At 40.8% G+C, this 11979-nt stretch overlaps 1 non-coding gene across 1 annotated transcript; it reads right to left on the bottom strand.

Annotated features, from left to right (window-relative positions):
- Window positions 1–9290: 9290 nt before the first annotated feature.
- On the bottom strand, window positions 9291–9362 carry trnah-gug (transfer RNA histidin (anticodon GUG)). Its single transcript has one exon. It is a non-coding gene; the product is annotated as a tRNA-His (tRNA).
- Window positions 9363–11979: the final 2617 nt, after the last annotated feature.

Consider the following 11979-nt stretch of genomic DNA (forward strand, 5'->3'; position numbering starts at 1 on the left):
GCTTTCCTGGTGTGTATATCAAGTCAAAGCTGTACCTTTGCAGTTTCATCATGAGACGTTGAATCCTCGGCGACATCTCGTTCAGATGTTTCTTAATGATTGACACCAAAGGACGATGATCTGTCTCAACTGTAAAGGTAGGAAGACCATAAACATAACAGTGAAAAATATCAAGTCCATATGCCAGTCCGAGACATTCTTTCTCAATCTGAGCATATCTAGCTTCAGACTTAGTCATGGATCTAGAAGCATAAGCAACTGGTTTCCAACTCCCTTCTTCAGCCTGAAGTAAAACAGCTCCAAGCCCATCCTTTGAGGCATCTGTTGAGATTTTCAGACTCTTAGTTGGATCATAATATGCAAGCACTGGGCACGTTGTCAGTGTGGTTTTTAAATCATTCCATTCTTGTTCATGCCTCGCTGACCATTTAAATTCTATGGAATCACGAAGTAACTCCCTTAGTGCTGATGTTCTCACTGACAAGTTAGGTATGAATTTTCCTACAAAGTTTATCATTCCCTCACCCTGAGCACACCTCTCTTATCTGTCGGGCGTGGCATTGTTGCGATGGCTTTTACTTTTCTTTCATCTGGCTCAATACCTCCAGCAGAGAATTTGTCTCCCAGAAATGTTATTTCCTTCACACCAAAATGACACTTGTCACGATTTAGCTTTAATCCATTCTCCCTCATCCGCTGCAGCACCTTCACCAGTCTTTCATTATGTTCTTGTAGGGTGGAGCCCCATATAACCACATCATCAACATAACAGCGAACACCTTGTAAACCCTCTAACATGTTGTCCATGGCACGATGAAAAATTTCAGATGCTGAGATTATGCCAAATGGCATTCTGAGGAATCTATACCTGCCAAAAGGTGTATTGAAAGTACAGTATTTTGAACTTTTCTCATCCAGCTTTATTTGCCAAAAACCCTGAGCTGCATCTAGCTTTGAAAAGTATTTGGCGCCCGCCATTTCACTTGCAATCTCTTCATGCTTTGGTATCTGGTAGTGCTCACGTTTTATGGCTTGATTTAAATCGCCAGGGTCCATGCATATTCTCAAATCATTGTTTTTATTCCTTTTATCCACACACACCATTGAGTTTACCCACGCAGTCGGTTCTTCCACTTTTGTAACGACCTTCAACTGTAACATCCTGTTAAGTTCTTTCTTCAAAGAACTTCTTCAAAGAACTTCAGTGGAGCTGGGACTCTACGTGGTGCATGGATCACTGGCTTTGCATCCTCTTTCAGCTGGATACTGTAATTGCATGGTAGACATCCCAAACCTTTGAAGACATCCTCATAATACTGTACAATGGAGTCAACTGCTCCTCGCTGTCCACTTTCTGTTTCTGGACAGCTGATGTGGTACACTCTTTCTACTAGGTTCAATCTTTTGGATGTCACGCCACCCAGCAGTGATTCACGACCTTCTGGAACAACATTAAACAATACATCATAATCTTTATGTTTTATTGTCACTTTAAGCCTGCATTGACCACTGCTCTCAATATACTTTCCATTGTAGTCTTTTAGAGGTACTCTTTTCTTTATTATTTTGGGCTTTGGTTTCATGGCATGGATCTCTGTCATGCTGATTAGGTTCGCCTGCGCAACTGTATCAATCCTTAGTGCCACCAAAGCTCCTTGTATTGGGAGTGAAACAATCCACGTGTCTTCATAATCTGAGCATCGCTCACTGTCCTCTGCTTCGTTATGCTCACTTTTTACATCCTCAAGTGACACTATGCCCACAAAGAAAGTCTCGCTTAAGTCAGTCTCTTCAACTACATGCACTGATTTGGGTTTGGCTTTCGACAGACATTGTTTGGCAAAATGATTTTTTCCATCGCATTTCAAACATCTTTTGCCATAAGCTGGACACTGTCTAGGTTCATGTCTGCTACCACATCGCTTACAGGAGTACACTGTATCCTCTTTGCTGGGCTTCTGCGACATATTCTTCCTCATTTTCTTCTTAACCACAGCTATTCTTGCACTATCATGTACTGCAGCGACGCTCGTCTCATTAAATGTCTTTGCATGCTGCAGGGCTAACTCACTTGCATGACACAGTCTTTCTGCTTCATCCAGAGTTAACTTGGAATCTCTGAGCAGCCGTTCTCTAGTCCGTTTATCATGGATCCCATACACAATTTGATCACGAACCATAGAATCTTTCAGCTCTCCAAAATCACATGACTGTGCCTTCAGCTTCAAATCAGTCACAAAGCAATCAAAAGTCTCTTCTGGTTGCTGCATCCGAGATCGGAAAACATACCTTTCATATACTGTGTTCTTCTGTGGTGAACAGTGTGCATCAAACTTTTCAACCACTCTGTCATACTTATTCCTGTCACCAACTTCCTCAAACTCAAACGTGTTGAAGACTTCAATGGCTTGAGGACCAGCTACCGTGAGCAGCAATGCAATCTTCCTGGCATCGGGTTTAGAGTCCAGTCCCATGGCAGCCATGTACAGCTCAAACTGCTGCTTAAAACACCGCCAGTTGCTGTCCACATTCCCCACCAGTTTCAGTCCTTCCGGAGGCTTCAAACTTTCCATCTCAAACAGAACTTTGAGCTACTATCGCTTCCGCTCTCCCACTTTTACTCCTGGTACCATGTGTTGTCTTCGTATAGCTTTGAATAATTGCACAGCATCCACTTGTGTTTCGCGAGCGTCTGCTCCAAACAATATTGCTGAACGACACAGCTAGCAGTCTCACACTCTTTAAATTTTTGAAGTTTTGTTTGTAACGGTTTAGTCTCTCACACCTTACCCTTTTCTCCCCAGTATCAAAATAGTATGACTCCCAAAGTACGGCTGAGAAAACAAACAAGGACTCCAAAGTCAGAACAGAAAGATACAGTTGGAAGATTAATGACTGCGTTTTGAATTTGAACTTCATTTAGAACTGAGATTCTAAGTTGTAAGCAGAAATCTTATGCTCAGCCAGAAGCATCTTTCCCCACTTTCACAATGCTGAGGTGTCAAATCCACTACCGCCAACAGATGGTTTGTTACACGCGGGACGAGAAGGGCAAGCCACCCCTTACTTACACAGCCACACACTATAGATTTTTAAAGTTGTGGTGTATAATGGTTTAGCCACAGATGTAACTTCCACTTTTGATAAAGATCACTCCACCTGCATATTTCTTATTTATAAATATCTACACAACAATAGACACCGTATACTCTGTGAAATTATAGTCTTCTGCTTCAATTGGTTTGCATTTTAAACTCCCAACCTTTCAAGTTGTTATGAAGGCGGCCGCCGGTCCAAGTATCAGGTGAACTGAACTTCAAGTAAGAAGTTATGATCTGCAGTTTATTTCGGTCAGATATAAACCAAGTTTAGGTGTAGTTTACTTTCGTTGCTGACTTTTTACAGTCAGTTACAATAACTCGTACTGCGTACTAGCTAGCATGCTGGAGTTTCAATACAGCTGGGTGGGTGCAGTATGGAACAGATGTGGGTGTGTCCTCATCTCCCATAGGAGTCCAAATCATCATCAAACAGCCCTACAGACACAAAAACATGTGAAAATATAAACAACCAGACTATCAGCAGTGATTTAAGTACTTTAAGACCTCTGTGAAAATCATTTACAGTATATATCACAGAATTTAAGGCCTTTATAATCACAGAGCATACAGAGAAAAGTACTAAACTGAATCAATTTCAGCTTTTGTTTTTCATGATGTATATTGTATTAATAATTAAATTTGATTATCTGTGTCTTTACCACACGTTTGCCACACAGGTGTAGATACCGTAGGTTCAGTGAATGCTTAAATTGTACTGATTAGAATATACTGGACATTCAGAGCTAAGATTCAGCGCACTGTGTTAGAGGCTGGGATTTGATGAATTCATCATATATACAACCTTTGATCATCGTTTATGTCCAGTTGAGAATGAATCTGTGCACTCACATGTTAAATGAACTGAAATCAGTAGTGTGATCTCCAGTCTTGATATAAGGAATGAGAGAACTGACAGCTGTTATTTTAATCAGCCTGTCTCAGTTGTTTTAACTCACAAGTATCACAAAGTAATGTGGTAACATCTGGACTGATGAGTTTACTGTCTGCATTTTAATCGCTATTTTAAAGGCTGCAGGTTGCAGCCATTGCTCTAACACTGTATAAATGTAACAGGACTCAGTGCTGGTTCTAACAGTCTGAGCTGCTTCAAGCTTTATTTGTGAAGAGCACAGCAGCTTACAAAACACGTAGCTAGCTCGTACAGCTGCGACATAAAATTTTCATAAGCTAGGATGACCTTAAAATGACCTTAAAATGACCTTAAAAGCGCGTTACCTAGTGATGTGACGTTCTGTATCGAGGCTTCGAAGCTTGTGTCAAGTAATGGAGGGGGCGTTTCCGCGATGCGCGTATCGAGGCTTGCTACATTTATGGGAGGAGCTGAAAATGATGACGTCCGAAGCCTCGCTGCCCGGCTGTACCACGTGACTGGTTCATGAAGTGGTTCGAACTTTGCCGCGAGATATGACAGCGATATAAACCCCTCAGACTTCATTCAAAATGTAGGTGTTTGATGGAGAGTTGCGGTTAGTGAGAGTTTGGAGACAGTTTGGAGACAGTCTGGAGACAGTTTGGAGGTTTATGAGAGTGAGGAGAGAAAGTCAGGAGAGAATGGAGCCAGCTAAGAAGAGGAGGATGTCCTCCCCTGTGTGGGAACATTTTGATCTTATTCCTCCCAACAAGGTATGTAAATTTCTACAGAAGATGTATTTTCATAATACTGATGGTGCAATATAATTTATGTTAAGCGGCTTTACTTTTGTACAAGGTGAAGTGTTTGGTATGTGCCAGGGAGCTGGGATATAACAACAACACCTCATCCATGCTTAGGCACTACAGAGCTTTGCATGAGAATAAGGGGAACACCGATTGTGGAGCAAGACCAGGTGAGCTATCAAATGCCATGATACTATAGCATGCAGTAATGTTACTAAATGATATAACAATATTATACAACTGTAATAAGTTACGTGTGTGATATTTATATTTGTGCTTTGTCTTTATTGTCTTTCCTCAGGAGAACAATCTCCAATAGATGAAGACCTGGTCAGCATGGTGATTGAGGACTCCCAGCCATTTAGCATTGTGGAGGACAAAGGATTCAAAAGATTTGTTAAATCATTAAATCCTAGTTAAGTTCTCCCCACTAAAGGTTATAAAAGCAGTGAAAATTTAGTTTTTACTGAATAAAATATGGGCAGGACTGACGCCTCAGTGTGTAGCTGTCCATATCTCAACGTTACAAAAGCACAACCACTGTCCACACCCCAAACACACCTCACCTCACAGTAAATGATCATTTCCATTTTAAGCATTTCCAAATGATCATTTTCCATGCTGCCAGTATAAATATACAAAGTATACTGCCATCAATACAATATACATGTTTTACACACTCCTTTTGTTGTTGACATTTACAGGCTGTGTGCAAAAGGCCACACTCTTCAAATTCATGCCAACTAATATTTTTACGTCCAGTAGGTGTCCTGCTAGAGCAAATGAAGCTTCAAGAAGCTTTGCGCTGGGGTGAACCAATTGGATGAAAAGCTTCAGTGCTTCATGAAGCTTCATCTGCCCATCACTAGCGTTACCTTCAACAGAAATATTACCTGGTGGTCAGACTGAATAAACAGGCACACAGTCAGAGGTTGCGCTCTCCGTTTCGCTGCAGGGTCTCTTCATTCTTCACATATCCGTGTCGAGCCGAGTGTAAATCCTGAACAGCCTTTGTACAAGCGCACACGCTTCTTAGCAGAGCGAAGCTATGAGCTAGAAAAATCCAGGCTGGGAGACGGCCTGTGTCTGACCAACCAATCAGAGAGCTCCTTACATCCCACGGCTAATTTGAATAGCAGCAGGATTTTTAAAATAAAGTCGTTAATCCAACAGCTAATCCAACAGTTAATCCCTGAGCGAACAGGAAAGGGAAATGGATTTTGAAATGAGGAGTGGAATTGCCATTTTAAAAAGCATTTTGAAAATCACTTTATTAAAGTGCAATTCGAAAAAGGTTTTTGAAATGAAGTTTATTAAAGTGGAATTCAAAAATTTTTTAAAATGAAGTTTTTAAAAAGCATTTTAAAAATCAGTCGAAATTCAAAAATGAATTTACAAATGCAGAATTTATTCTAGCACAGAATTCTTTATTTCTTTTGGTCCTCCGTACATTGTGCAACGAAAGCCGGATGTGATCTGATGATGTATTATGCAGATGATTGGGTGCTGTGCAGCCATGATCGTAGTGGTTAGTACTCTGCGATGTGGCTGCAGCAACCCCGGTTCGAATTCGGGTCACGGCAGAGTGGTTATGATTTCAAATAAGTAGTGATGGTAAATTTGATTCTTTTTACTGAATCGAGTTTTAATGAGTCACTCATCAAAGTGAATCGGGTTTTTGAGTCATTTGATTCACTGAGTCAGTTGACCAGAGAGTGCAAAAAATGTACATTTTCACTCAAACTTAATTTGTTTCTCTTTTCATGTAAATCCTACTGCTAAGATGAATGATTCTAAAAAAAACCCAACTATTTTATAGAGCAAAAAAAGAGCAAAAACATTTCTAAAATTAAGCAATTTACTATCAAAATTGCTTAATAAACATTTATTTATTTTTATTTTTATTTTATTAGTATTTTCCTTAAATGTGTTAAATATATGGCTGTATCCCAATTCAGGGTCTGCAGCCTCAAAGTATGCAGCCTCAACGATCCTCAAGGGCCGCGTACTTAAAGACCGCTAAGGCCGGAAGTGCGAGGCTTGTGAAATGGGACGGTCTAGCCTCCCTCGCGCTGCCCAGGTTGCCTAGCAACCATGATACTAACAGCTGGAAACGTTTCATACAGCATTGTTTGACAGACATGAAGGAGAAAATCATTTGTTCATTTGTTTGTTTGTTTCTACATGAGCTTTGATCATTCTCTGTAGGATTAAGCTCAGCTATTGAACGGCATATATTTTAAAGTAAAGGCTTTAAAACCAAGTTAGTACAAACGTCACTAATGTCACATAACTTTGCCGACATGTGGCCAACAGTAATGTTTTAATGTTCTTCGTTATTAAACATTTGCACATAAATAAGTGACATAATATTCAGTACTTACTTAAAGTTTACTCTTCGGATGCCCCTCATCTGCCGTTTGGGCCACGAAGTCTACACCACCACGTCCTTAAAATTCAGGGAAATGAAGGACGCATTTGAGAGCCGCATTTCGAGCAGCCTTCGAATTGGGACAGCCTTCGTCGCATCGCTGTGACGTAATCGGCCTTAAAATGCGGCCTTTAAGGCTGCAGACCCTGAATTGGGATACAGCCTATATTTTCTCATCTAAATGTCCACTGAGCTGTGAACCAGGGGGCGGTAATGCGCCTTAACATTGGTTGCCAACCAAGAAGAAGAAGAAGCTGTGAGCCAGGAGGGAGGGGGTGAGTGAGTGAGTGAGTGAGTGATTCTATCGCTCTGTGATTCAGCACAGGAGGGAGGGGGTTAGTGAGTGATTCGTTCGCTCTATGGTTCAGCACAGGAGGGAGGGGTGAGTAGCTCAAATGTGCTGTTAGCATGTTAGCAGAGCGATGCTACTGTGAACCAAGGAGCTATTTTCTTGATGTGAGCTTCTACTCAGGGTTTTTTCTTCCAGTTCAGAGCAGAAATTTTTTGTTACGATACTGGATGTTGTGTTTTTCTCCACAATTTTAATTATAAGCTAGATACATTGCTACTAACAGCAACAGGGATGAGTCAGTGAGTCAGTTGGGCTTGTGAATCATGATTCATGAGTCAGTAAAGTGATTCTCAAGTATTGAACGATTCGTTCATGATTCACGCATCACTACAAATAAGTGAGCATCTCATTTTAAGTGGTGACTCATTTTCACTTTTTATCTTTTGGTGCCTTCTCACTCTACGTCCTGAGTACTGAGACAGGATGCAGTACCATATTTTTTGTATTGTTTTGTTTTGTTTTTTGAGGCAACAACTTTCCCAAAACATTTCATTTTCTGGGAACTGATAAGACTGTACCTTTTATTGCCTTTATCGTCCTCTTGTGGTAAGACGTGATCATGTATTTGCTTTGCTGAATTTCTTGTCAGTTAATGCCTTTAGGCTGCACTGATTGACTGATTGTCCACCTGCTCCAACTCCTTATGAAACACATGTGCAATTGAATAATGATTCAAACCCACAATGCCTTACGAATCATGTGACAACCCCCTTGGCGTTCGTACTTGCGCTTCGCTGTTCCACTTGAACGACGTATTGTTGTTGCAGTTAGCAATTAGCCTGTAGCCTATCGTTCGCTCAAAAGGCGCGATGGGTGCTTCAACTTACGAAAATTTTAGACTTACGAAACACCCTCGGGAACGAATTAATCTCGTAAGTGAGGGTTGCACTGTATTTGCTTTGAAAGCTTCGCCTCAATGCCGTAACCCGGATTCGAACCAGGGTTTCTGCAGCCACAACGCAGAGTACTAACCACTATACAATCATGGCTGGTCAGCTCCAGGCTGAACGTCAATGTAGTCGATCACATTCACACATTCACAAGAATTACAGAACTCTGAAGTGCTCCAGTAAATATGTTGTTATACTGCAAGAGCATCACAAGCATTTAACATGAAACCTTCCCAGCTTTGTGAAAAACACAGGGTGACCCTGAGATTTCATAATGATGAAACAGCAGCTTCAGATAAGACTTTCTGGTAGCTGAGATCAGCACCGTGTTTAGGACGAACACCTTGACCAGACTTTGTGCCTGTACATTTTTATTCACAAAGTTGTTGAAAGGGGGCAAAATCTGTCAGAGTATGGATGACATGCAACAGTAAAAGACACTGAATTAAAAATTTTTTTGATTAAACAGAAGATTTCCAACAAAGGCATAACACAGCCAAAAAAAAAAGGGTTAAAGTATTTTTTAAAAATTCAAAATGATGTTTAAAAACAGCTATTTCTATCAAGTTATGTCACATCTTAAATAAAATAAAAATAATAAAGTAAAATAGGTATTAATTCAAATAAAAATTGTAGTGTAATATATAAGAAAATGTTTAGTTGTTTAAGTACCACCTATTGTGTAGGAACACATGATGTAAAAATGTCCTTGTTCCAGCGTTGATGAATCATATCAAGAAGTCAAAGCCATTATGCCTTAGACTTTATGGAAGCAGCTTTTTTGTCGTTAAATTCTGAACTCGTGCTCCACTTTATTTGCTTTAAAAACTTCAGCTCAATGCCGTGACCCGGATTCGAACCGGGGTTGCTGCGGCCACAACGCAGAGTACTAACCACTATACGATCACGGCCAGTCAGCTACAGGCTGAACGTCCATGTAGTCGATCACCTCCAATCCACAGAACATGTTGTGCTTTTCAATCCCAGTTACAGTCTGGAATTTGCTTTTTTTTTCATGTTCCACCGTAAAAACTAGAATCTGCATGTAACAGCTGACCTGTACGATGTGCAGAAGAACAAAAATTCCCACTAATTTTGGTATGATCCGAGCTAAAGGCACTAGGCGACTGAGCACAGCACTTACGCATGTAAGCGAGGGGGGAGAAGCTGCTGCCTGCGAGTTTGCTGTTGGAGAAGTGCAGACAGGCAGACAGAGGAAAGCTTAAGTTTGACCAGGTACCAAAGCAAATCATTCATACTGTACAAATAATGTAAACATGACGGCGTATCACAAAAGATTGATATCAAACTGATCACTTGACCCATGTCGAGTGAATCAACAAATGGTGAAATGAAAAGCCGAACAACAACTGCTGTTTTTTTAGAGTCTTAGCTTACATGTGTGTTTATTTCATATTTTCAGTTGTTTCCCTCCACGGCTAAATAAAGCTCTCTAAACCAGTTTCAGTTATGTACTGATGAACACAACAATGGACATGAGAGGCTTCTTACAAAGAAAAAACTCAGGTAGATGTTATTTTATGTATTATGCTTTGTATATTGTTCAGTGTATTTCTATGCAAAACAAGAGGAATTTCAATACACAGCAGTATATTCACAACTGAAACCAGATATTTACATACACTTGAGGGAGAAAACATAAAAACATTTTTTTTTTACTGTTGAACACCAATTTAGAGTAAACTTGTTTTGTTATAGATAAATAAATATTTAAATATCTTTTGAATTAGTTAAATGTCAGAATAAAGAGAGAGAGACAGAGACAGCTGTCTCTTTTTTTATCACTTTCCTCAAATTTAGGAGTACATATACACTAAGTTTATTGTTAATTAATATGAAAACTCCAGAAGATTCCATTCTGAGCTGAAGAAGAAGTGTTGGGAAGGTTACTTTTAAAATGTATTTCACTACAGGTTACAGAATACATGCCCCTAAAATGTATTTTGTAACATATTCTGTTACATTACTCAATGAGAGTAACGTATTTCAAATAGGCTACTTTGGATTACTTACTATATTATCATGCTTTTTTACAACTACATGAATGTACTATTGCTGTGTGATTTATTACTATTACTGAAGGTTTCTCGCCATACCAATACCAACTAGATGTTTAAATCTTAATATAGATGGGTAACAGTAGGTGGACATTACGCACACTAACCCACATTGGATGGATCCCTCCAAGACTGTTGGAACAACAAAAGTGATGGTTTGGTGTGGTATATGGGGTACAACCATAGTGGGTCCATTCTTCATCAATGGAAACCTCAAGGCCACTGGATATTTGAAATTGCTACATGATGATGTGTTTCCCTCTTTATGCACTGAAGCTGGCATGTTCCCTGAGTTTTTCCAGCAAGATGGTGCACCACCACATTATGGGTGCCAGGTCCGAGCATTCCTAGATGAACAGTTTCCTGGAAAGTGGATTGGTCTTCGTGGGCCAGTTGAATGGCCCCCAAGGTTTCCCGATCTGACCCCCTTAGACTTTTATCTTTGGGGTCATCTGAAGGCAATTGTCTATGGTGTGAAGATACGAGATGTGCAGCACCTGAAACTACGGATACTGGATGTCTGTGCTGGCATTTCTCCTGCGGTGTTGCTATCAGTGTGTGAAGAGTGGGAGAAGAGGGTTGCATTGACAATCCAACACAATGAACACATTGAACACATTTTATAAGTGGTGAGAAACCTGTAAATAATAAAGTTACATTGAAACCAAGCACACCATTGTTTTTCTTGTGACATTACCAATAAGTTTGATGTGTCACATGGCCCTCTTCCTATTGAAAAAACAAAAGTTGTATCCAAGATGGCCTTACTTGTGTCAAGTAGTTCTTTGTCTAAGACTAAGATGTATAAAGCTAAACCAAGCTCGAGGTATATTGATTAAGATGGCGCCGGTGAGGTCGGCTGCCGTCACGACTGCTCCGACCACTTTTTCTTTGTCTTTGTTTTTTAAGTTAGTTTTCAGCGTTTCTAAATCGGCAAAATCATCACCATTGGGTACATTAGGTATGACAGTGACACTCTTGTTTCTATTGGTATACAATGTACTCACAATTCGAAGTTTTTAACTCCGGATCCGAGCTGGCCGAGTGAGATCTCGAGGGAGAACAAAGGGAAGCGGCGGCGGCCTAGAGGGAAGCGAGCCGGTGTCAGGAACAGGCTGAGAGCTCGTGCACACCGCACACCTCTGCCTAGCATCCTGCTCGCCAACGTCCAGTCACTGGAGAACAAGCTTGACGACCTCAGGGCCAGGATAAAGTTCCAGAGAGACATTCGGGACTGCAATCTCCTATGCTTCACCGAGACATGGCTGAACCCAGCGGTGCCGGACCACGCCATCCAGCCGGCCGAGTTCTTCTCGGTTCACCGCATGGACAGGACACGGGACTCGGGGAAGTCAAGGGGAGGCGGCGTGTGTTTAATGGTGAACAACAACTGGTGCAACAGTGCGAACGTTGTTCCTCTCACACGCTCCTGCACACCAAATCTGGAACT

The sequence above is a fragment of the Diplotaxodon limnothrissa genome, linkage group LG18, assembly GCF_057381915.1.
Source record: "Diplotaxodon limnothrissa isolate DT_005_m linkage group LG18, D_limnothrissa_male_GT1.1, whole genome shotgun sequence".
NCBI classification, from domain to species: Eukaryota; Metazoa; Chordata; class Actinopteri; order Cichliformes; family Cichlidae; genus Diplotaxodon; species Diplotaxodon limnothrissa.